General features: G+C 39.9%; 1 long non-coding RNA gene across 1 annotated transcript in view; it reads right to left on the minus strand.

Annotated features, from left to right (window-relative positions):
• Positions 1-23,659, minus strand: part of LOC117878084 — a 513,223-nt gene that overhangs the window by 348,627 nt on the left and 140,937 nt on the right. The window contains exon 2 of the long non-coding RNA XR_004645879.1: positions 5,895-6,072. This is a non-coding gene — a long non-coding RNA (uncharacterized LOC117878084). The remainder of the gene's footprint in view (positions 1-5,894; positions 6,073-23,659) is intronic.

The raw sequence follows: 23,659 nt of genomic DNA on the forward strand, positions 1-23,659 counted from the left end.
GCAGGGGATTGGACTATATTACCTCTCGAGGTCCCTTCCAGTCCTACAATTCCATGACTCTTTGATTAATGTCACTTTAGATCATAACATATACTGAAACTGTTATTGCATGGACTATGTCCACAGTCAGAACTAGGGGTATGGTTGCCAGGTCTTGTAGACGTATTTGGGCTAGCTCTTGCTGAGCTACAGAGCTAAAAATAGTATATACAGTAACTCCCCACTTAACGTTGTAGTTATGTTCCTGAAAAATGCGACTTTAAGCAAAACGATGTTAAGCGAATCCAATTTCCCCATAAGAATTCATGTAAATGAGGGAGTTAGGTTCCAGGGAATCTTTTTTCACCAGACAAAAGACTATATATATATATATATATATATATATATATATATATACACACACACACACACACAGTATAAGTTTTAAACAAACAATTTAATACTGGTACACAGTGATGATGGTTGTGAAGCTTGGTTGAGGTGAAGGAGTCAGAGGGTAGGATATTTCCCTTACTGCTAAATGATAAACTAGCAATTGGCTGAGCCCTCAAGGGTTAACTCTCTCACTCTGCCAGGCAGCAGGAATGGAGGGAGATATGCGCATTTCCCTTAAGTAAACTGCCTTGTTAATTAGATCAGCTTGCTGAGACCGCAGCTGCTGCAAGCTCCCTCCATCCTGAGCCCTGTTCTATGGAAGATGGGGTAAGCGGGGTACAGGAGCAGGGGGCAGGGGGATACCCTGACATTAGCCCCCCTCTTCCTTCAAGAAGAGTAAGTGTGAGCACATCTACGCAAGCTGGGAAGCACACACCTAGCACCAAGTGAATACATGGTCCATGTGCGAGGTGACAATGGCATTGAGTAAGCACCTGACGATGGCATCCTCTATGTGCATGTCTGTGTGAGGAAATCTCCTGGTAATTGTTACAATGGCACAATTAAGCGTGCTTCTATATTATTTATGTCATGTCAACCATCCTGATTTCCTCAAGACAGTAGCTACTATGCAAGGCCCAGATTCCTAGAAATCCCAGGCAACGTGCTATCATAAGGATACTAAAGAAAAGATTCTGGATATTTTTTCTTCAGACTTGAAGACTAATTATTAATGAAAATAATTTTTTTAGACTTTTAGATCATGTAAGGGTAACATATTTTAGATTATCCTATTTGGTTTTAGCTGTATATTCCCTGTAGTTAGAGTCATGAAGCAAAAACCTCACAAAATACTTTGAATTTTTATCCCATAGACTGTTAGGGACACACCCCTCCAGAGAATGGAAACACAAAATGTGGCAGTGGTCTTGAAAATCTTAGAAGAATTAAGAAGAGAAATAGTGCAAGGTGAGTAATCAGAGTGACTCCCTGCCAGGCTAAAAGTTGGTAAATGAAACATTACAGATATTTCAATCACTGTAATTTCCTAGATGTAGAGAACTCTTCTGGCATTATCAGTAATAAAACACAGCTAAAGGTACGGGTTCAGGTTTCCATGGTTAAAATGTGATTTTAGGTTGATGAATAGGTAGTTTGTATATGTGGCATAGGGCAGCAGGTGGCATGTTTACACTTGAAGGTATTATTCTTATTGGATTTATTGTTACAGAGAAAACAATTACTAGGGTAAGAACTGCAGAATTGTATCTCAGAAAAGATTATTTTCATAGTTTGACAAAACAGATTGGAAGAAAGGCTCAGTCGACCTAGTTGCAACAAAAATATCAACAGGTAAAATTCTACACATCTAGTACCTACCAATAAAATCTCCTTAAAACAACTATCACCATTCATTTTGAGGTGTGATCAACTGAGCCTTACTCTGAAGATTTACCTTCTCTTCAGGAGGAAGAAAGGGAAAACTAGACTGAACATAACAGAAATTAAGTTCACTTGTTAACTAGAAGAGAGGATGATGTAGCAAGCAGCAACCAGCTGCAAAATAGACACTATAGGGCAATAGCTCCTGGAAAGGGAATTCATAAGAGGGCAACCGTGTTGTAGGGAGAATTAGCAGGAATCAAGCAGCTAAAAAAGAATGTTCCTGAAGAAGGGGCTGTTTTTATATTTCACACCACTGCTATATCATACTTTTTCCCAGCAAGGATATTTCACCATCCTTATGGAGTCATTTATAAACCCTTATCAAATATATTCCCTTTCTATGATCTTATAGCGTATAACTACCAACCTGCTAAAAATTTCAAAGCTCTCAGTACTCAGACTAATGAATCTGGTTGAAAAAAATTTGATGAACCAGTTTTCCCAATTGAAAAGTGCAGTTTTGTTGAAATCAAGATGTTTCTCAGGAATGTGTTCATGTCACTGAATAAGTGTCAGAACAAATTGTTTCAACTTTCTCATTTTGTTTTCGTAATTTGGAAAGATTTTGTGTTGTCAAGGTAACAACATTTCACGTTGACTATTATATTAAATATCAAAATATTATATGGATATATTTTATTTAATATATATGATAACGTTTCAATATAATTCAAATTAAACATTTTAGTGCTTCTAAATCAAAATGTTTCAAAATTTCTTTCTTTGAAAAGTTTCGAAATTTCAACTTTCTGTTGAAATGAAAACAAATTTTTAAATGTCATCATTTCTCACAGAACGGAAATTATTTTCTGACCACCTCCACAAATGAACAGCAGATAAACAAGTGCACCTTGGATGAAACTTTATCAAATGTGTCCAGATTGTTTAAGGAAACTAGATGCTGCTAAAAATCTACTGATTATTTTTCAAAAAGTCTGTAGTTTACAGGGATTATGGCATGGATTGCTGGTTGTAGCTGTTTCAGTCTCTTCTTTACACCCACTGCAGCCTGGGATGATTCTGCCAGACCTGCAGGTAGATAGGAATCTTAGCATAATGAAATGCTGGGGAGATGTTTAACATACACACTCTAATATGAAATTTCAGGGATAATATCCTGACCCCAATGGCAAATCACAGGGTTTTCCCTTTTATCATGCCCCTATCTGATAAACACATACGGCCCACTCTTCTCCATCCCTCATTTAGCAGCAAACCTCCATCCATCCTTCCCATATTGTCCTTCATAAACAAACACCACTTCTGCATGCAAGATCTGTTTTTCCAATGGAATGAACTCCTCCACCATACAAGATGCAGGAGTTTGGAGATGGTGGTCATTAAGAAACTTAAAACATGAAATCACAGTCTTCAACTGAAGATCCCCCTGCAAAGCCACCATTTTGCTTAAAATACTCCCCTGTATGCAGAAAAGCAGGTACAGTCCTAGCCTGACCCCACTGACTGATCATACCTAAGGAGAAATTTGGGGGGTCTCTCCACCTACTTTGAGAGCCACTTCCAATATACTATGTTCCTGCAGTTTAGGGTCAGAATGTGGGTGCCTCCATCATAAGCTGTGGGTCACACTCTGCTGTCAGTAAAAGCCCTAAAACTCTATGGACTTAGAAAAATACAGGAGTAATCTAAAACAGAATTTGTTCCAGTGGTTTCCTGAAGTCTTTTAGACACCGTGCTTTGGAATGAATGTATTTGTCTCCTTTCATTTCCATCTCTCTCTGCAGAGTTATGCTAGTAAAAAGCTTTAGAAAATATGTATTGTTGGCAAACAGTGACTGAATGTATTAAGTGCCACCATGTTTGAAAGACTTGTCTGGGATGACTACATCGAATCATCAAAGTCAATGTAGTTACACTGGTGTAAAACTGATGTGAGAGGGGAATCAGGGCCAGCATGTGTACAAATGTCAGAACAGTAGAAAACTTTCTGTCTCTTATTCTTTTATTTAGATGGCTATATATATATTTCAACTGAATTTTGGGCTTGAAAAGTTACAGGATTGGCAGCCTTTGTATTCTATTTAGTCATAGTACAGTTAGAAGTATTGTCAAATTCCCCTGTATCCCCCCATCATTGTGAAGTCACACTTTTCTCACAGAACTACATCAAGGAAATGAGAAAATAGTTGACTCTCCATGCTTATCCCATCCTTGGATTTTCCGCCAAATCTTCCAACCCAGACATCAGTTACTGCTAGCTGTGATGGTGGTCTTTGTCATGAGAACACCAATATACTAGCAACTAGACTGAGACAGCAAAACTCTGTGCTCAGTCACCCAAATATTGGCAGATAGTATTGATTTTTAATCATTACTAACCTGGTCTAGATTTGAATCAATGACATAGCCGAGAGGTGGACAGTTTCCATATACCATTACCATGGCCTAAGCAATATAGTTTCCAAGTCAATAACTATCATATTTTTATATTTTATATATATATATATATATATATATATATAATCAGAGGTAAATATATATACACACACACACACACACACACACACACACTTCTAGTCCACAACGGACTCTAGCTATAATTTTGATCTTATTCCTTTATCTGACATGAAAAAAACTGTATAAACTGTGATATAATGTTCCCAACTGAAAATATGAATGTATTTTTTCATTGAAGGAATGGAATTATGTCAAATATACATATGGCAGTGTCATATCATGCAACATATTTAAAACACTGTGGACTAAGATTAAACCACTCCATTAAAGTCCATGGAGTTTCACTGGTAATAAATATGGATTATTGCATTTGAGGGGCTTGCAAGTCAGCAGAGAATCTGGGTTTGTATCTCTGCTGAAAACAATCATGCTACTCACATTTATTCTCAGTTAAGAAAATTGTGTTACTGTAGCTGTCCCAAATTAAGTAAAGTATCCATACAACTCACAGACAAGGTCATTTTGCTGTCATCTGAGGCTTCACAATGAATTAAAGAGGTCTTTTAAAAAATGAGCTGATAAATTAACTGAGTCCTTTTAGAAATACAGGCATGTTACCCGTGTGATGCAGGAATGTTCCAGGATCCCAAATGTACATAGGTTCTTGTAATTTATAAGAAAACTAGTGAGTCTGCAGGAAAATATTAGCCACTCATATCGAATAGTTACAGAGTAGAGCAATTTTTCTTCCTTCAACTACAGGTCAGGTAGTCCTTAATTAGAAACAGAGCATAGAGGAGTCCATTATTCCCCCACATGCACAACTTCCTGGGTTTGGCTAACTTTACTCAACCCAGCAAGATCCCAGAAAATTCATATGCAAGAGAGAGGTATATTGAATGTGAATGGTCAAATTAAAAATATACATATTAAAGGTAAAGGTGATCTGAAAATCTTTTTTAAAAATTCTCTCAACTCCAGCTGTATATGTTGAATCTCCCAAATTGGACGGTAGGGCTGGACATCCAGCACTTAGATTCAAAATTTACTTTTTTTTCCAGGTCCCACAACATCCATCCTGATTAAGTTTCTGATACTAACTCTTCAATGATGACCCCTCATACGCTGTAATGGCATTCTCATCACCCAGGACTCCATGCTGGAGCATGGAGGAGACATTTAAAACAGGGAGGTCATGTAAGTATAAGCTATTAATATTTTGTGGGGGATTTTTTTTTAAAAGATATTAATACCATTTATTAAAAAGTGATATTAAAACTTTGCAAACCTTTACCTGCTATTGGTACAGGAAAATGTTAGATTTTTTTTATTATAGCTAAATACTGTATACATTATTAATTTATTAAAAATTATATAATAAACAGTATTTTTTAACTTATTTTAAAGAGTGCTTATCTGATATAGGCAGAATAGTATATATAGATATATAGTCCCTATTTTATTTAGGCTAGATGTATTATATACTATAAAAAGGAATATAATATATATGTGTGTGTGTGTGTGTGTGTGTGTGTGTGTGTATTTATATACACACACACACACACATTCATTCACACATAATATTAAAGATAATCTTTTATAAGCTTTTCAGTATGAATCAATAATAATTAACATTTTTGTAAAGTTTTACTTACCCTACCATGAGTAAGCATCTTGGATGTAATCCTGCCCTTGACTTCAGTGGGCCCAGGATTTCATCCCATGTTGCAAGCAGGGTTCCATGACAGAAGGCATATCAACAGCACAGTGGACACTGTCACATTATACAGGAGCTGGACCCAGCAATCCAAGAAAGGATGGACATCATGGAACCTGAGAAAAGGAGGGAAAAACAGTAAGTTTGAACTTACAAGAAATGCATTTATCAGTGTGGTCTGTGCATGCATCCAGAACACACCATTGCTGATAACACTGAAGGTTTCTAAAACATTACCTTCATTAACTTTATTGTAAATATCCAAATTCAACTAATGTTCAGTTGATTCAAGCAAAAAGCCATTTATCTGTCCCATGACCCACTAAGGCAACTATGGCCCATGGGAAAACTGCAACTTGACAGACAGACCTAGGATAAAATTATTGGGTACAGGCAGCAGAGTGACTCACATGTTCACAAGTAATCCCACTGATTGGAATTGCCACTTGAGAAAGGGACCCCAAGGCCCAATTTTGCCTTCAGGAGCCAGTCGTACTGTGCCTTTGTGTAAGGTGACTATTACAGCAGTGTCTCTGAGGCTCATCATGCACCAGTTAAGGTCAGAGGAAAAGATCCCATTGACTTCAGTGATGCAGGATCAGGTTTTAAAAGACTGACTAAGATTTAGCTAGCATAAATCTGGACCAAGTGGGTCTCATCTCTTTGTCTCCTCCCCATTCCAGTGATGTCTCTCTCTCTCGGAGACTGTTTTTCCTTTCATATGCAAACAGTTCCTGCATTTGGAGCTAAATGAATTCAGACTTGGGCTCAATCTGATCTCTATAGGTAATTGGTACCAGGACTTGAGTCCTGCCATTCTGTGGCCCGCACCTAAGAACGTTTGCCATAAGTCACTATTTATACATATTGAACTAGATTCCGCCCACAGTTACTCGCATTGAGTAGTACCTTAGTCTCACTGATTTTAATGAAACTACTTGCCGAGTAAGGTTCTACTCAACATGAATAAGGCGTAGAGGGATATAGCAGATCTTGATCCTGGATTAAAATACATTAAAGTCAGGGTGAGTCAATCAGAAAACCTTCTTTAAGGAAATGATATTTGAAATCCAGGCTGGGTTGCTGCTGAGCTGGCCATCCGTAGTTTTGTTTGTGGTTGGTGCTAATATGGTCTGCATGAAGATGCAGGAAAATCAGTGTAAGTATATACAGGCTCGATTGATTTGGGAGCGCACAGTGTTCACAACTAGAATAAAGACATACATGCTTTGTGTGTGTCAGATGAGAGACAAATTACACTGAAAAAATCTAAACCGATATGATGTACTTGAAAATCTTCTGGGACAACATGAACATTTTTCAGACACCGATACTGAAAAACATTTTATTACGAAAGGGGGGAGTATTTACGAATGCTGTTGGCTGTCTTTCTGTAAAGCATACTGCTGATGTGCCTTCTGTGAGTGATCATTCACGGATACCCTCTTTGATTGAGTAGAGTTGACAAAGTGGCAGCTATTAATACAGATGAACCATTTATTAATGAGAGACAGGATACGGCATCTACTCTTTGGCAAAGCAAGCTCCAAACAAACCATGAACGTAAAAGCATAATAGATGGAAGCAGCAGCAGCAGTTGCATAGTCCATATGCATGCAGTACTCATGAGTCGTTGTAAGAATAAATTTGTTTTAAAGTAGGATCTAGATTTCCTAATCCCCTCCCAAGAAATCATCTTAGAATTAATCATGGCTAAGAGACATTTTAAAAGGATCTGTAACTGTGAAATAACTATATTTGGTATTTAATTGACCCATGGAACTAAGGCTTTGTTAAAGCTGATTTCCTAAGAAAAGCTGGTTTCTGAAGACCATGAAAAACAGATGGATTCTGGGAAGGAATTAAGTGTCTGCTGGTAGGGGGGTGATGGGTTGCTTCATTAATAAAATTTGAACAGCAGGACGCTGCTAATGAATAGGCACCCTAGAAGTTGCATACCAAATGTATTCCATCAGGCACACACACACACACACACACACACACACACACACACACACACACACACACAAAATCAGCTCTAATTTTATTGACAAGTTGAGGGATTCTACAAAGGGAAAACTTCCCAAAGAAAAGTGAACGGTGGCTGCATAAGGTACTTTTATAAAGCAGTGCACAAACCTTTGAATGCAATGTGGCTCTCCACAATAGGTGTTCTGGGTTTTATATTATATATCTTTTCAGGCTTTAGTTTTCCCAACGTTAACTCTGAGTTCATTGATATTCTACACACTTTAAAAGACATTTGGTAACTTAAACTACGAAGACTTTCTTGACAGAGGCATGACAATATCATGACAGCAAAGTGAAGATTCAGGCCCCAGTTCAGCAAAGCACTTAAGCATGTGCCTAACTTTAAGCCTGTGTTTACATCCATCCATATTTAGCAAAGCATTTAAAGCACATGTTTGAATATCATTGATTTTACAGAGACTTAAGCATATGCTTAGCTGAATTGATGTGTTAGTAATGATCATATCTGGCACGTTTATATTACTGATCTTAAAGCACATTGCAGACACTAACTGGCCTCAAAACAACACTTGTAAAGTAAGGTAAGTGATACACAGGAAACAGTGCATCCACCTCTGCAGTGCAGGGTAGCAGCTATTTAACTGCATACAGCTGAGTTCGATTTTATCAAGACACCAGGTTTAAATATCTCCACTCATAAAAAAGTGCTGGGAGTGGGGGAGTAAATGACCACTCTGATTCTACATCTGATCCAATGATACCTCAAGCATCACAGTCTTCCTCAATACCATATAAGGCATAGATTCAGTGTTGACTGTGAAGGAAAAGTGCCACTTATGTTAAACTCACAGTACCACTTCCTGTAGCATGCAGAAGTCCCTTGGAGGTTTTTCAGCTAAGTACTGGTGCAGGGCAAACCATGGTAGCTTGAGAGATCTTACAGGTTCATTTCATTTGCTCTAACCTGATACGGTGCAAAGCATATTGAAGTCAATGGAGATACGACAGTTTGTACCAGCTGAGGATATGCTCCATGATAGTCACCTAAAGTTTTCTCCTTACCATTCAAATGTAGGAAGTTAAAGAGACACTCCCAAATGCGCTTTGTGAATTCTGCCCAGCTCAAAACTGCTCAGGAGGTGGATAGCTATGCAGGCTCCCTGGCTACATACTCAAGGAGGCTGCACTATTCTGAGGGGATACTTGCTCTTTGAAATGGCTTCACAAGGAACGATTTAGTGCAGATGGCATATGGCCACACAGAACATCTTGAGAGCATGCTCAATGGATCCCCCAGTATTCTATCACAGGAACAGGGTCAGTTGTAGTACCATCTCGAGTGAAATGATATAATTTCTGATCCTTCACTCAAGGAGTGCTATCAGAAAGAAGGCCTGAATAATCCAGCGAGGCTTTGGATCTCTCAGGGGATGGTAAGAGATATAAGCAGAATAAGGGATACTTAGATATGTTAGACCATTTTTTCTCTGGTCCACACGTGCTTTGGCTGAGGCTTCATTCAAAAAAAACCCCATAAAACAAAACAAAACAACCCAAACCACACCCTAGACTGCTGTAATATTCATTCATTGACTTGTTGCAGGGTTTAAATTTAATCTTCTCTAAAGCCATTTGCATGAGCGTGCACAGTCCTAACTGCAAAGGTGCCACTCAGATCCTTGCCCTGGCTCATTTAATTGTCTCTGTGCCAGGGCTCTGGCAAGAAGTTTTGGGAACACTGCCCTTGATACATCAAGCTGGATCCCACCCCATGTTGAATACACAACTTCTGGTGCAAATACTCAAGTCTGGGAGCTTAAAAATGTGCTTTCACCAAGCACGGGAGCAAATAAAATTTGATCACCATGAGTACCCAGTGTATTTTTGGATGCTCAAAAAACAACATACAAATAGTAGTAGTGAATTATCTGTTTACAGAAAACCAGCACAAGAGGGGCTGGAGGCCAGCCAAAGCAAATTTGTTTTTAAATTTGAGCAAATATTTGCTGACTTGTTTTCTGCAGTTATCACCCAGCACTGCTAAAACATGTTTGAAGAAATCATTACTTTGGAATAACAGGAGCAGAGATGGGTTTTATCCAGGAAGTCCAGCATTCACCATGGCAATAAAGGCGATTATGTAATTTATTGTTTCCTCAGCAACATGGTAGTTTTTAAATGGAAAGTCTAAATCAGGGCTGGAGAAGTGTTAAGAGTTAAAGGGCATGAAACAGATTGGTTTTTGGAGTATTTGGAGCACAAAAAACCTGAAGTTACCTAGTAATCTTCTTATATAAAATTTATTATAAGATCTCATCAGCATTTAATTAACTAAGGGCTTGTCAATACATAACAGTCAATCTGGGATAAACCAGGATGTAAATTGAATGCAAATTAGCTATTTGGAAGCTCATATTTCAGAATAAAAGTGTCTTATTCCAAATTATCTTAATCCACTTCCAAAATGAATTAAACTACATCAGAATAAGACACTCTTATTCCAGAATAGAAGCTTCTACACATGGAGTTAATCAGGAATACCTCCCTGTGTAGACAAGGCCTAAAACCATATCAGTTTAAGAAGTATACCCTTCTTATAGCTCCATATGCTCCTTTCCCCTGTAAATAAGAACGAAAGGGGAGGAGTCATGATACACAAGATGAACCAGGTCCTTACTCACTCATATGCTGCTCCCCATATTAGGCCACATTCGGTTGCTAGATAAGAGCATTGACAGGGTCAGGAACAACTCAGCCTAATCCCACAGATATCAGCTTAGTCCCTCAGCTCCACACTGCATTCTGAGTTGTGTTGACTCTGACTCATCTCTTGCTTCCTGCAAATTAACTCTCTGCACTTCCCTTTAGAAGCCACTTGGGGGAAGAGGGGGAATAGTGAAGTATTGAACTCATCCACATTATCACATGTGGCAATGTTTCATGTGAATTAGGTGGGTTGTCTATGGGATCATGCCATGCAGGGCAGCTGCTCCACCAGTCTCATCTTCATCATGGCCCTTTCATTATGCATATCTGCTAATGCTCATGGTAGATGTGGTAGAAATGATGACTGTTATTGTCATAGGGTAGCCCCACCTGGAGCACCCTCCAGCAGCAGGCTACAGCACAATTTGTGGCTACCTCAGTTTCCCCTTGGAATTCACCTGTATAAATGAATGCTGCCTCTCTTTGCAGCAAATTCAAACCTTTCTATTATAAATGGTCACAGACCACAGATCACTCCCAGTAAAACAAGGTTATAATGCAGCAGCTCTTCAATCCCACTCAAAGGTCACAGTTTCTTTAGCCCCTGCTCCAGGGCCCCACTCTCCAGGCCTCCTACCCAAGAGTTCCAAGACCCACTTCTCTCCCAGTCAGTTCTCCTGCAAGAGGGCTCCCAGCAAAGCTTCACTCCGTCCAGACCTCCTCACCTGTGAGTCCTACCACTGCTTAAGGGAACCTCCCTCCAGAACCAACCTTTTCTTCTGGGCCCTGTCTTACACTGACCATGCTGGTTCTTCCCCTCATTCCTAGGGGCCGGGCCACTGCACCAGCCTTCCTGCAACTTGGCACTGCTCCTCAGCGCTAACCCATCCTTCAACAGTTTCCTTAGAACTCATCGCCAGCAGCTCACAGTTACTGCTCTCCTTCTGGTTTCCTGCAGTTCCTTCCTTCAGGCGACTCTCTGCTGCTCTTTCTGTCTCTCCTTTGTTCCTAGGCAGCTCCCACCCATTCCCCCCGACTCTTTCAGTCTGCTCTCTAGGGCCCAGGTGCCCTTTTTTAAGCCTAACTGGGGGTCAACTGAACAGTCACAGATGACCTGGACTCTTCCCTCTTAAAAGCCCAGTGTCACCCTGTGACAGCTGCATACTAGCAGGGAACAGTACTGCATACCTACCCCTCACCTCTCTGCTGCCACCCTGGACTCGTTTACAAGTCATTCACTCATGGCTGCATTTTCATAAGAGAACCCTGATTTGAGGTGCCGAATCCAAAAAGGGAGTCACCCAAAAATTAGTGCTGTCTTTTGGAAATGTCACCCTTCACCTCTGTCTCTCAGTTTCCCTACCTATAAAATAAGGAGAATATTTAACAAGTTTTGTCATCTTTGTTTGGCAGGGACTTATACATGTTGTCTTTGTGCCATGCAGCTGAGGGTAGTGTACAGGTATAGACATATCTATTGCAACTGTTGTATCAGAAACTTTTTAAAAACCACATGTCCATATATAGAGAGAGATTTTTTTAAGCTTGTAGGATGCCTTCTTTCAACATTAAAAAGTAAACACATTTTTGAAAATCTAGTGAGTTCTTTATTGATTTCCACAGTTAGGAAACAGCTGTAACAGCTAGGCTCATTGATTCGGACACAGAGGCAAAATGAGGACCTATACATGGATGGATTTTAGATGGCAGGCCACAACTTTTATTAAATTTAAACATAGGGGAAGGATGCTACTTGTCCATGACCAGTACTCTCCCATATCAGGCATTTAAGTGGTTCCAGTTCGGGGGCTACAAGCTTATTACCATATAAAACAGAGCACATCATTCCCCACAGGGTGGCAATCCCAGGATTCCCAGATGATATAATGTCACCATGAGCAGGGGGAGAGGCGTGGCAGCAGTCCTGACCCAAGCTGCAGCATCTCAAGACCTGGTGACCCCATCAGCCTCCGCATGTGGCCCTTAGCTTCAACCCCCAACCCTGCTCAAGTAGGGAGGGTAGGGGAGGCAACAGCATGGAATCCCTCCCTAAGCAGGTTCCATTAGATGTCTGAACCCTAATGCAGGGGTACAACTCCCACAGCGGCAGAACCTCCATCCCTGGGGAAAGGGGCCCTGGAATTCTTACCTGTCCTCCTTTGCATCCTGACTGCTACTACTGCTGGAATGGAGTCAAAAGAAGCTCTACCTGGCCCTGCTCCAGATTAAATCTTGGGGCTGGGGGATGCTGGCCAATCAGCACTTTTCCCCTCTGTCTGGCCAATATGTGACACAGACTCCCATGTTGGGGAAGAACTACGTGGGGCCCTCACCACATGGCTCCCCACCTTGCTGCTGGGGTCGTCCCCCCTCAGTTGATCCCATCAAGTTCCCCACCAATTGGTGGATGGGTGGGTGGTATGTCTTCCATCTTTGCTGTTTTTAAAAATCTTGTGCACACTTTTACACCAATGATTTTAATTTGGCATATAAGGCTGAAGGAATTCGGACTTCTGAATTTTCATTTTAAATACATATTATATTTTCTTATTTATATTCATTTTTGTGCCTGAACAAAGAATTATAAGCAGCTCAGAGCTGGGTTCCCTTAAAAAAAAAAAAGCATCTGACTTTCACATTAACTCCTAAAAATATGATTTGGAGAGGCTTGTTTAACACTGTGAGGAAGCTGAACATATTTTAGAAAACCCATCCTGAAGTCAAGTACAAGAACAATAGAGCCAAAAAAAAAGCACAGTACCAGTGAATGAGTAGCAATACCCAACCGCCCACATAAAGCAGTGATTTTACAAACACCTACACACAGACTTAACTTTAAGCATTCAACAGAGCTACTCACATGCTTCAAATTAAGCAGTTGTGTAGGTGTTAGCTGGGCTGAGGTCAAAGAGATTTAATCCTGCTTTGTGTATAATACCCACTGCTAACGTCACACTACAGGGACATGAAATGTACAAATTCTGCACTGTGGACCAAACTCTGATCTCATTTGCACCACTAATTCTGGAGCGTACATTTCAATGAAATTCAACAGGATAACTCCGCTTACACTCATCACTGTAATATAGCATTTAAACAACTGACACACAGAATGATCCATTTCTTAATGCTAAATAAATGTCTGAAAAACTACTTTAAAAGAAATCATACATTTGGATCTATTTAACCATTTAGTTAATGTTCACATGTGTATATAGATTCACATGCTGAAATAAACATATTCCATGCTTTTGTATGAACTGAAGGTGTTCTTCCATTCTAGTCCTGTGCCTCGTTGTTATGCGCTGTTCAACAGTTGCCAAACATTACTTCAAAGGTGGATGTATTTCAGCAGTTGGTAAAGTTTCTTCTATGTACTGGGCCAAAGCCTGCAACGTGACTCATAGGGTCACTAACAAAGGCCCTGATCCTGCAACCAGTTCTGTACAGAATGAATATCAGGCTCTGCTGAAATCACTGGGGGGAGGGTTCCACTTTCATGGATCTGAGTGTAGAATCAAGGGCCATAGTTTGTAAATTTTTAGGATCATTTGAGATGGAAACTGCTCCCTAAATGTAAAATTATCATCATTATTTCAATGTGCAATCACTGAAATAAAGAGCAGCATTTATATCACTATGAAGAACTGCACTGCATATACAGGTGCACATATATTTGCATGTATCAGGAGCACCGTGCTTTGGCATATTGTTACAGATTTAGTGAAAAGTCACGAACTGGGAATTCACAGCATGCAGTTTTCAAACACTTATTACTTCATTATTTCTAAAGCAAATGTAAAAACACTTCTGTCTCCGTGTAAACAGAGTCCATGACAAGTTTTAAAAACAAGATACTTTTGCATTATCCATATGCAAAGAAAACATCTCAAAAATGTCTTAACTTATGAAAATCACCCTTCTCCCCACAGCTGACTATTCCCAAAAGAGAGGCATGTACTTTCACCATACTTCCAGGGAATATTTTGCATTTGGACTGAGAGCAAGCATGAGAATTTTCATCCTGGGAGTTGTGACAATATGCCTTCTCCTCAACAATAAAAAAGGGAAATCTGAGGGGAACCATAACAGGTACTTAACAGCGGAAAGAGGCAGCAAATATCAGCCAGTAGCGAAATGGCTACTTTAGAGCTGCTGCTGCTTGTTTCTAGCAAATTGAAAGGCTATCCCCAGATAGCCATGCCAGATAAACTGTTCCTGTAGAAAAATAACCTTAGACAAGGGACAGACCCGTAAATCATCAAGGAAGAGGAATCTGGGGCATGGAGCTGTTTCTCACTGTTGAGCATATTACCACTATACTGAAAGATTATATTGCCCGACAATTACAAACACCTAAAAACAATTTTTTCCCCCTCAGCCATGATTACAACCCAACCCCCAATGCTGGCTTTACAAGTTGCAGCATCTTGTAATGATAAATAGCTTCCCAATAGGGGTGCTATAGTATGATTATGTAGAGGAACTTAGAAAACTCTACTTTTAGGAAGTGCCTGATGAGAGAGGACAGAATATATGGAGAAAGGAATAAAACCTGAACGTTATACCGTCTTGGTGCTCTGTCTCTTTAGACTTGCACACAGAACATGGTGGCAGTTTTTGATGTGAACTCACTTCTAAGAATATTCCAAAAAAGAAAAGGAAAGAGTAAACAATCATGGTGATATCCCAGTTCCTGTTCCTGAGTAGATGGACATGTAAGAGGGGTATGTATAACAACTAGACATTCTGTAGATCACAGTAGGAAATCTAAATAATCACAATGGGACTGGATATAAAAGGAAAACCAAAGAAAAGCCTCCACAATATTAGCAGTAATGAGCAAAGGTTGCCAAAACACAACAGCACCCGGATATACTTAGATTGTGAGCACTTGGGGCAGGGACCATCTTTGTGGTGTGTGCTCATATGGCACCTAGCACAGTGCAATCCGGGTCCATAACGAGGGCTTCCAGGGGCTACCAGAATACAACTAAGTCAATAGAAGACTTCAAAGACTCATGTAAAATTCCAGAAGCTTTCCAAAAGCATTTCCAAGCATCTTTTCAACAAGTATAATCAAAAATCTGGAAAAACAACAGACCACTATTTTGACAAACTATGTAAAATGGCTGACTTGTATGCTTAGCAAGTCTTAAAAGATGAACTAATTCACAGCAGATTTGTAATAGAGAAGGAAGATATAGGAGCTTGAATGAGAATGTTCAGAGAGTCCACACACTCACTCTACCAAGAGCTACAGACATGTGCAAAGGTAGTAGACAGGCTCACATCCAAATACAGAGTATGAGTGGAACAAAGATAATTCATCAAGTAAGAGAGAAAGCATGACAATACAAAGAAAGACGCACCAAAATTAATGCAAAAACAAATGCATAAGTACAAAGCAGAGGAGACAAAATGAAAATGAACACCTGTGGAAACTGTGGAGAAAACAGGATAAAGGAAAATGTCCTACATATGGAGTCATGTGCAATAATTGTAGCAAGAGAACTTATGGCAAAGTTGGAATACAAGAAAAAAAAAGATCTCAAGGATGCAAGCAATGACGCAGAAGTTGAAATTTTGCATGTATATGGCATTAATGCAGTGCAACAACAAAAATGAATGGTTCATAAAGCTCAGACTAACTCTACCATGTGTACAAATTAGCAGCACACATACAAACAGGAAATTAAGTACCAAATAGACAGTGGGGTATTGGTGAATATGCAAGATTATGAAGACTTCCTCAACTTATGCAAAAGAAGAGATATTTCAACAAAGTAAACCAAATTAAAATAATACTACTAGGACAAGCCAAATTACAAGCAGAAAACCAAGGAAAACCATACAATCTGAAATCTCAGGCAGTACAGACAGCAGAGAAGCCATTGCTTTTAATTAAATCATGTCAATGCTTGAACTTAATGACACTAAACCTGGGACAAATGATTTATACAATGGACACACAAGCAAAACAAAAATTATATCTAGCCCACACAATGCATTATGACATCTGTCACAGGAAACTGGTCCCTGTGAGTAGAACTGGGCCCAGCTCCCTTGTGTCAGAGCAAATGAGCGCAATCCTGCCAATTATAGGGGAATGGGCTATTCCTGGGCATATAAAGGACTGCCAGAGGGCAGGAAATGAGAAGACTAAACGAGGAATGCAAAATAGCAATTAAAGAAAGGAATAAAGACTATAAAAAAGAAAAAGATACAATGAATAGTAAAGATCTAATGAAATATAAAAATAAGGCAATAGCATGAAGAATTATAAAATAAATCAAAGAAACAAAGTTGGAAGGAGTACTGTGGGTGGATAAACAAAGATACTCGGACATCAGAAATATACAGGCAAATTAGAAGTATTAATGGAATTCAGACTAAGAGTAGTCACATCCCAGGTCTTACTGGGACTGACAAAATGGATAGAAGTTCTGACAGCTAGAAAGCAGAAGTTTTAGCAGAAGCTTTGTGAGGGGGTAAGTGATGATGAAAATCAAAGTGGATTTTTAAGCCAAATTAAAAGGATTCCCCGTTGCAGGGAATCATGAACTATTATAGAGGTGGGAAAAACATGAAAATACTATGCTGAATGAATGGTTTTGTATGTGAAAACTTGAGAAAGCTATTGATATCAGCAGGAATACATACCCAGGGAACGATGACATATGTACCAATGTTTACATCTTTCTCGGAAAGCAATTTAAGGTTTCTTTCAGAATTATATAACACTATATGGAAAAAAGGAGCGATACTGGTGGGATGGAAACATGCAGTAATAATTCCAATACTAAAACCAGGCAAATGAACCACACAAATGGATGCTTATGGAACTATTGTATTATGTCTTGTCTGTGTAAAATTATGGAGAGAATGGTGAATGAAAGACTGGTTGCTTTTTTGGAAAACAATAGCATTATAAAAAGATGAGAGTGGTTTTAGGAGAGGAAGATGCACCATTGATCACATTGTTAAATTAGAAACTGAAATACAAGAATATGAGGCAAAAGGGTTTCACAAGAGCAGTTTTTCTAGATATTGAAAAGGCATATTACATGCTATGGAGGGAAAGCTTGTGGTACAAAGTAAGTGATAAGGAGGAGAATTTATGGGTGAGTTAGAGAATTTTTGAGTAAAAAGACCATGCAGATCAGAGTTGGGAAACTTAGGTTGACGAGATATAGTATTAAAATAGTACATCCAAGGGAGGTATTATCACCCTGACCTTATTTAATATTATGGTAAGTGATCTCCCAAAACAAATAAGTGCCAGGGTAGGTGTCACTCTATTTGCAGATGAATTGTGCTCTGTGGGTTAAGAGCAGGAATATTGAGGTCGCAAAAGAGAGAATCGACAAAGCGTTACGAGAGAGCTGACTGGGAAAATGCATGGGGTTTCAAGTTCTTCCTTGCTAAAACCAAATGATTGATCTTTAAAAAAAGGAAAGTTACAAGAGAATATAAACTGTATTTTTATGGAGGACAAATAGATATAGTTAAAAAGTTTACATTACTAGGGGTAATATCTGATACTAAATTACTTTCGAAAGATCATATAGACCACATTAAAGACAAATGTACCAGAAGGATTAACCTGCTTAAAAGTCTTGCTGGGTCTAATTGGGGATGGATAAGAAAACATTGCTGATTGTAAACATCTAGCCCAGTATCCTGTCTTCTGACAGTAGCCAATGCCAGGTGCTCCACAGGGAATGAACAGAACAAGTAATCATCAAGTGATCCACCCCCTGTTGCCCATTCCCAGCTTCTGGCAAACAGAGGCTAGAGACACCATCCCTGCCCATCCTGGCTAATAGCCATTGATGGACCTACTCCATGAACTTATCTAGTTTTTTCTTGACCCCTGCTATAGTCTTAGCCTTCACAACATCCTCTTGCAAGGAGTTCCACAGATTGACCGTGTGTTGTGTGAAGAAACACTTCCTTTTGTTTGTTTTAAATCCACTGCCTATTAATTTCATTTGGTGACCCATAGTTTGGGTGTTATGAGAAGGAGTAAATAACACTTCCTTATTTACTTTCTTCACACCAGTCATGATTTTATAGACCTCAATCATATTCCCCCTTAGTTGCCTCTTTTCCAAGCTGAAAAATCCCAGTCTTATTAATCTCTTCTCATATGGAAGCCATTCCATACCCCATATCATTTTTGTTGCCCTTTTCTGAATTTTTCCTATTCCAATATATCTTTTTTGAGATGGGGTGACCACATCTGCACGTAGTATTCAAGATGTGGGCGTACCATGGATTTACACCTCTGCCCCAATATAATGCAACCCGATATAACACGAATTTGGATATAACGCAGTAAAGCAGTGCTCCAGGGGGGCAGGGCTGCGCACTCCAGTGGATCAAAGCAAGTTCGATATAACGCGGTTTCACCTATAACGCAGTAAGATTTTTTGGCTCCCGAGGACAGCATTATATCGAGGTAGAAGTGTATATAGAGGCAATATGATAGGGATATTTTCTGTCTTATCTTTCTTAATGATGCCCAACATTCTGTTCACTTTTTTGACTGCTGCTGCACATTGAGTGAATGTTTTCAGAGAACTATCCACACTGACTCCAAGATCTCTTTCTTGAGTGGTAACAGCTAATTTAGACCCCATCATTTGGTATGAATAGTTGGGATTGTGTTTTCTAACGTGCATTACTTTGAATTTATCAACATTGAATTTCATCTGCCATTTTGTTGCCCAGTCACCCAGTTTTGTGAGATCCTTTTGTAGCTCTTCACAATCTGCTTGGGACTTAACTTTCTCAAGTAGTTTTGTATCATCTGCAGATTTTGCCAGCTCACTGTTTACCCCTTTTTCCAGATCATTTATGAATATGTTGAATAGGATTGGGCCCAATACAGACCCCTGGGGGACACCATCATTTACCTCTCTCCATTCTGAAAACTGGCCATTTATTGCTACCCGTTGTTTCCTATTTTTTAACCAGTTACCAATCCAGCTACGCCGGCCCTCTCTGTGCCATATGTTAGAGCAGAGGTACAGGGCAGAAGGAGTCACTCGCTCATCATGCATCAGTCTGTACAGATGGCTCAGAGGCTGTTTATAATTGTGGAGTACAGGGGAGGACTGAGGTTTACTACAAAGAAGGACTTGTAAACAGGAAGAGCATGTGGCCCTGGGGGCAGGTTTAATAGGGATGCCTGGTGCACTCGGGAAGCAGATATAGCTGGTTAATGAGGGGTCCCTGCTCCAGCGCCCCTGTCTGTGGCTGGGGTCCCAGCTGGTACATACACAATGCTGGGTCACAGGGAGCATACATCCAGCACTTTCTGACTCTACAGAGGATGTGTGGCTTGTCGAATCACTGCTGAGCTCCATGGGTTGGAGTAGTTCTGGGTGCTGGATGTGATCCTGGATGCTAAATAGCCTTCCTACCCATGCCCTTGCCCCACCTTCCTGTCTTGCTGTACAACAGAGCCAGCAGCTGGGATTCGTTATCTAACATCCTATAAGGCCCTACAAGGAATCAGGGGGAAGGAGCATAAACAGATGAATGACTCTGCCTAGCACAAGCCCCTCTCTTTCTCCTAGAGTGGAATCTGATTCTGCACTGACTCTGTGACACTCCCCCAATCACAAAGGAGAAGGAAAGACGCTCGCTACAGATAACGTCTAGTGAAATGACAGTTACACGATGAATAAAACTACTGGACCTAACTTTCTGGGCCAAAGTTAATGGGAGTTTTAATAATAAAAGTACCAAACAAATATATGAGGATTGTTGGGCATTCAATAGGTGACACACAGTTAGAACGCCACATGCCATTGAAGTTAGTATGGATGCAGAAGTTGAAAGAAAAGGAAAAGCCAAATGAAGTCAAAACTTTTAGGCATGGAAAAACTAGTTATGGTTGGAAAATCACATGTCCAAACATGGATTTAGATTTATGTTATAAACTTAAGGGTAAAAAAAAAGACAGTAGATCAGTAGGCCACAGGTTGCCCACCACTGCAGTAGGTATTAAAAATGAAGTGTACTTGTATATAGATGAAAAGTGGAATCAGTTTTATCAAATATATACAGATGGGTCCAAAGAAGACAAAACAGGAAGAGTAGGGACACAGCATATTGTAAATCAAAATTTGGAATTAGTACATCTAAAAGAATATTCGATTTTGTAGCTGTCATGACAGCCAAACAAGTAGCAATTATGCTAGCACTAAATTGGATCTGGGATGTACGCCCAGCAGTCGCGGTCATTTTTTTAAATTCACTCTCAGGCCTTATGGTGATAAAAAAGCATGTCTCAATATGCAGAAGTGATTTAATCAAATAAATTATATTTCTATGAACAGAATTAGTACAGATGGAGATATGTGTAGCATTAGCTTGGATCCCAGTGCATACTGGGATAATAGAGAATGACATGGTGGACAAAGCAGCTAAAAATGCCATATGAAATGGAAGGATTGACATAGAAATACCCTTCAGTAAACAGGTATTTAAAATCCTAGTACAGAAAAACATTAAAAGAGGAATGGCAAAAAAATTGTATTAATGAAAAAAGGCAATTTTTTTAAATTGTGCCCTAGAGTTGAGGCTGAGTATATACTTCTGGGCCTGGATAGGAAAAAAAAAGTGAATTTGTTCAGGGTACTAATTGGTCATTGTGGCTTAAACAAAAATATTTTTTGACTAAAACAGACACCAAGAAGGACTGTGTGCATTCTGGCAGGTAGAAGAAACAATTGATCACCTTTTATTGGTATGTAAGAGCTTTAAGAAATAAAGGGAAAAGCTTTCAGAGGAATTCAAACATCTTCAAACATCATAAGGTAACAAAAGTTACAGCATGTTATTTAGTACAAATATTGGGGAAATGTGGTAGCATTAGAAAGGTGTTGTTACATTACCTGATGGACAGAGAACAGAGGGTGAGAATATGAATCACTAAATATAGGAATTATAGTTGGTAGCTATTATAGACTATTCAATTAAGTCTGCTTTGCCGTTAAAATAAATGATAGGTCGAAAGGAGTGATTGGGACAGGCTGTGCCTGGGAAAGGGAAGCCACAGTGAAGCGGAACTAATTCCTGTGGTGTGTCCCTGGAGCAAGGGGCCAGTTTGGGTTGCCAATTTTGGTTGGACCTATTCCTGGAGGTCTTATCACACAACATAATCTTTCATAAAAGATTAATCTTTCATTCCTGGAGACTCCAGGCCAATCTTGGAAGGTTGGTAACCTTAGGGCAGGTACTCAAGGCTCCAGGAAGGGAGCAGAGCTGACAAGAACTAGGGAGTTGCCAGGAGCGTGCACGTCAGAGACCCCTGGGAGTGTTGGCCCTGAAGCCTGAAAAAAGGGAATGAGATAAAAAACTGTTTTCTCTTGCATTGCTTGCCTTTGTTAAATGAATATACCTTCGCAAAAGGAGATGGGTACAGCAGCGAGTGTTAGGAAGCTGGGGAGAAGTCCTACCCTGTGACAACATCCCTGCAGCAAAGCTGCTACAAGATTACCAAGTCATTTTTGAAGAACTGGGATGTCTTCCAGAAATCCTTATGAGAGGAGACTCAAAGAGCTTGGCTTTTTTAGCCTAACCAAAAGAAGGCTGAGGGGAGAAATGATTGGACATACGAACAAATAGATATAAACTAGCCGACATAAGTTTAGGCTCAAAATTAGGTGAAGGTTTCTAACCATTAGAGAAGTGAAGTTCTGGAAGAGCCTTCCAAGGGAAGCAGTGGGGGGGGGGAATGTCTAACTGGCTTCAAGACAGAGCTTGATAAGTTTATGGAGGGGTGATATGATGGGACTGCCTACAATGGCATGTGTCCCATCGGCAACTGCTAGTAGCAAATATCCCCAACAGTTGGAGACTGGACACTAGATGGGGAGGGCTCTGAGTTACTACAGAGATTTCTTTCCAATCTATCTGCCTGGTGGGTCTTGCACACATGCTCAGGGTCTAACTGAATGCCATATTTGGGGTTGGGAAGAAATTTTATCCTGGGTCAGACTGACAGAGACCCTCAGGGTTTTTCGCCTTCCTCTGCAGGGTAGGGCACAAGTCACTTGCAGGTTTAAATTAGTGTAAATGGTGAATTCTCTGTAACTTGAAGTCTGTAAACCATGATTTGAGGACTTCAGTAACTCAGCCAGAGGTTAGGGGTCTATTACAGAAGTGGGTGGGTGAGGTTCTGTGCCCTGCAACATGCAGGAGGTCAGACTAGATGATCATGATGGTCCCTTCTGATCTTAAAGTCTATGAGTCATGTTACACCTGGAAATAGATAGAATGATTCAGCCAGGAGAAGGCAGTGGTGTTATGCTTGGGCCTACTAGGATGTAGGCGATCCAGGCTCAATTCTCCCCTCTGCCTGATGAGGAGAAAGGAACTTAAATCTCTCATGCTGCAAGTGAGAGCCCAAGCCACTGGGCTATGGGATATGCTGGTATGGAGCTTTCTCAACCTGTTATCTTGAAGCTATTCCACTTTTTATAAATCGACACTGGAGCAGAGCCTTGAACTTGGGTCTCCGACATCCTACATAAGTGTCCTACCAACCAGGCTATATAGTCAGTCTTGATGTTTTCCTACCTACATGACTATCCATTGTCATCATGAATGATTATGACTAACAGTGGATAGTCATTGGGCCAAAAAGCTAGGGAGAATGATTCTAGACCCTTCTAGGGAGTGCACTAACCTGTTAAGGGTAAGACTCAGGTCCCTGTTCCAAAAACTATTTATTTATAATAAGTGGAACAACTTCAACAAGAAAGACTGAAAATGATCCATACCAGGATATCCCATAGCCCAGTGGATAGGGTATTCTCCTACAACACAGGAGACTCACAATCAAATCCCTTCTTATGAGGCAGAGGGAAGAATGAACTATTGTACTTGATGCATTGAATATTAATGTCAGCAGCAAGATGTAGTAACAGGAGTTGTAGGGATTATTGTCATAGAAGATAACATTCTAGTGTACGGCTGCAGTGACAA

Source organism: Trachemys scripta, chromosome 5 (genome assembly GCF_013100865.1).
Source record: "Trachemys scripta elegans isolate TJP31775 chromosome 5, CAS_Tse_1.0, whole genome shotgun sequence".
Classification (NCBI taxonomy): Eukaryota; Metazoa; Chordata; order Testudines; family Emydidae; genus Trachemys; species Trachemys scripta.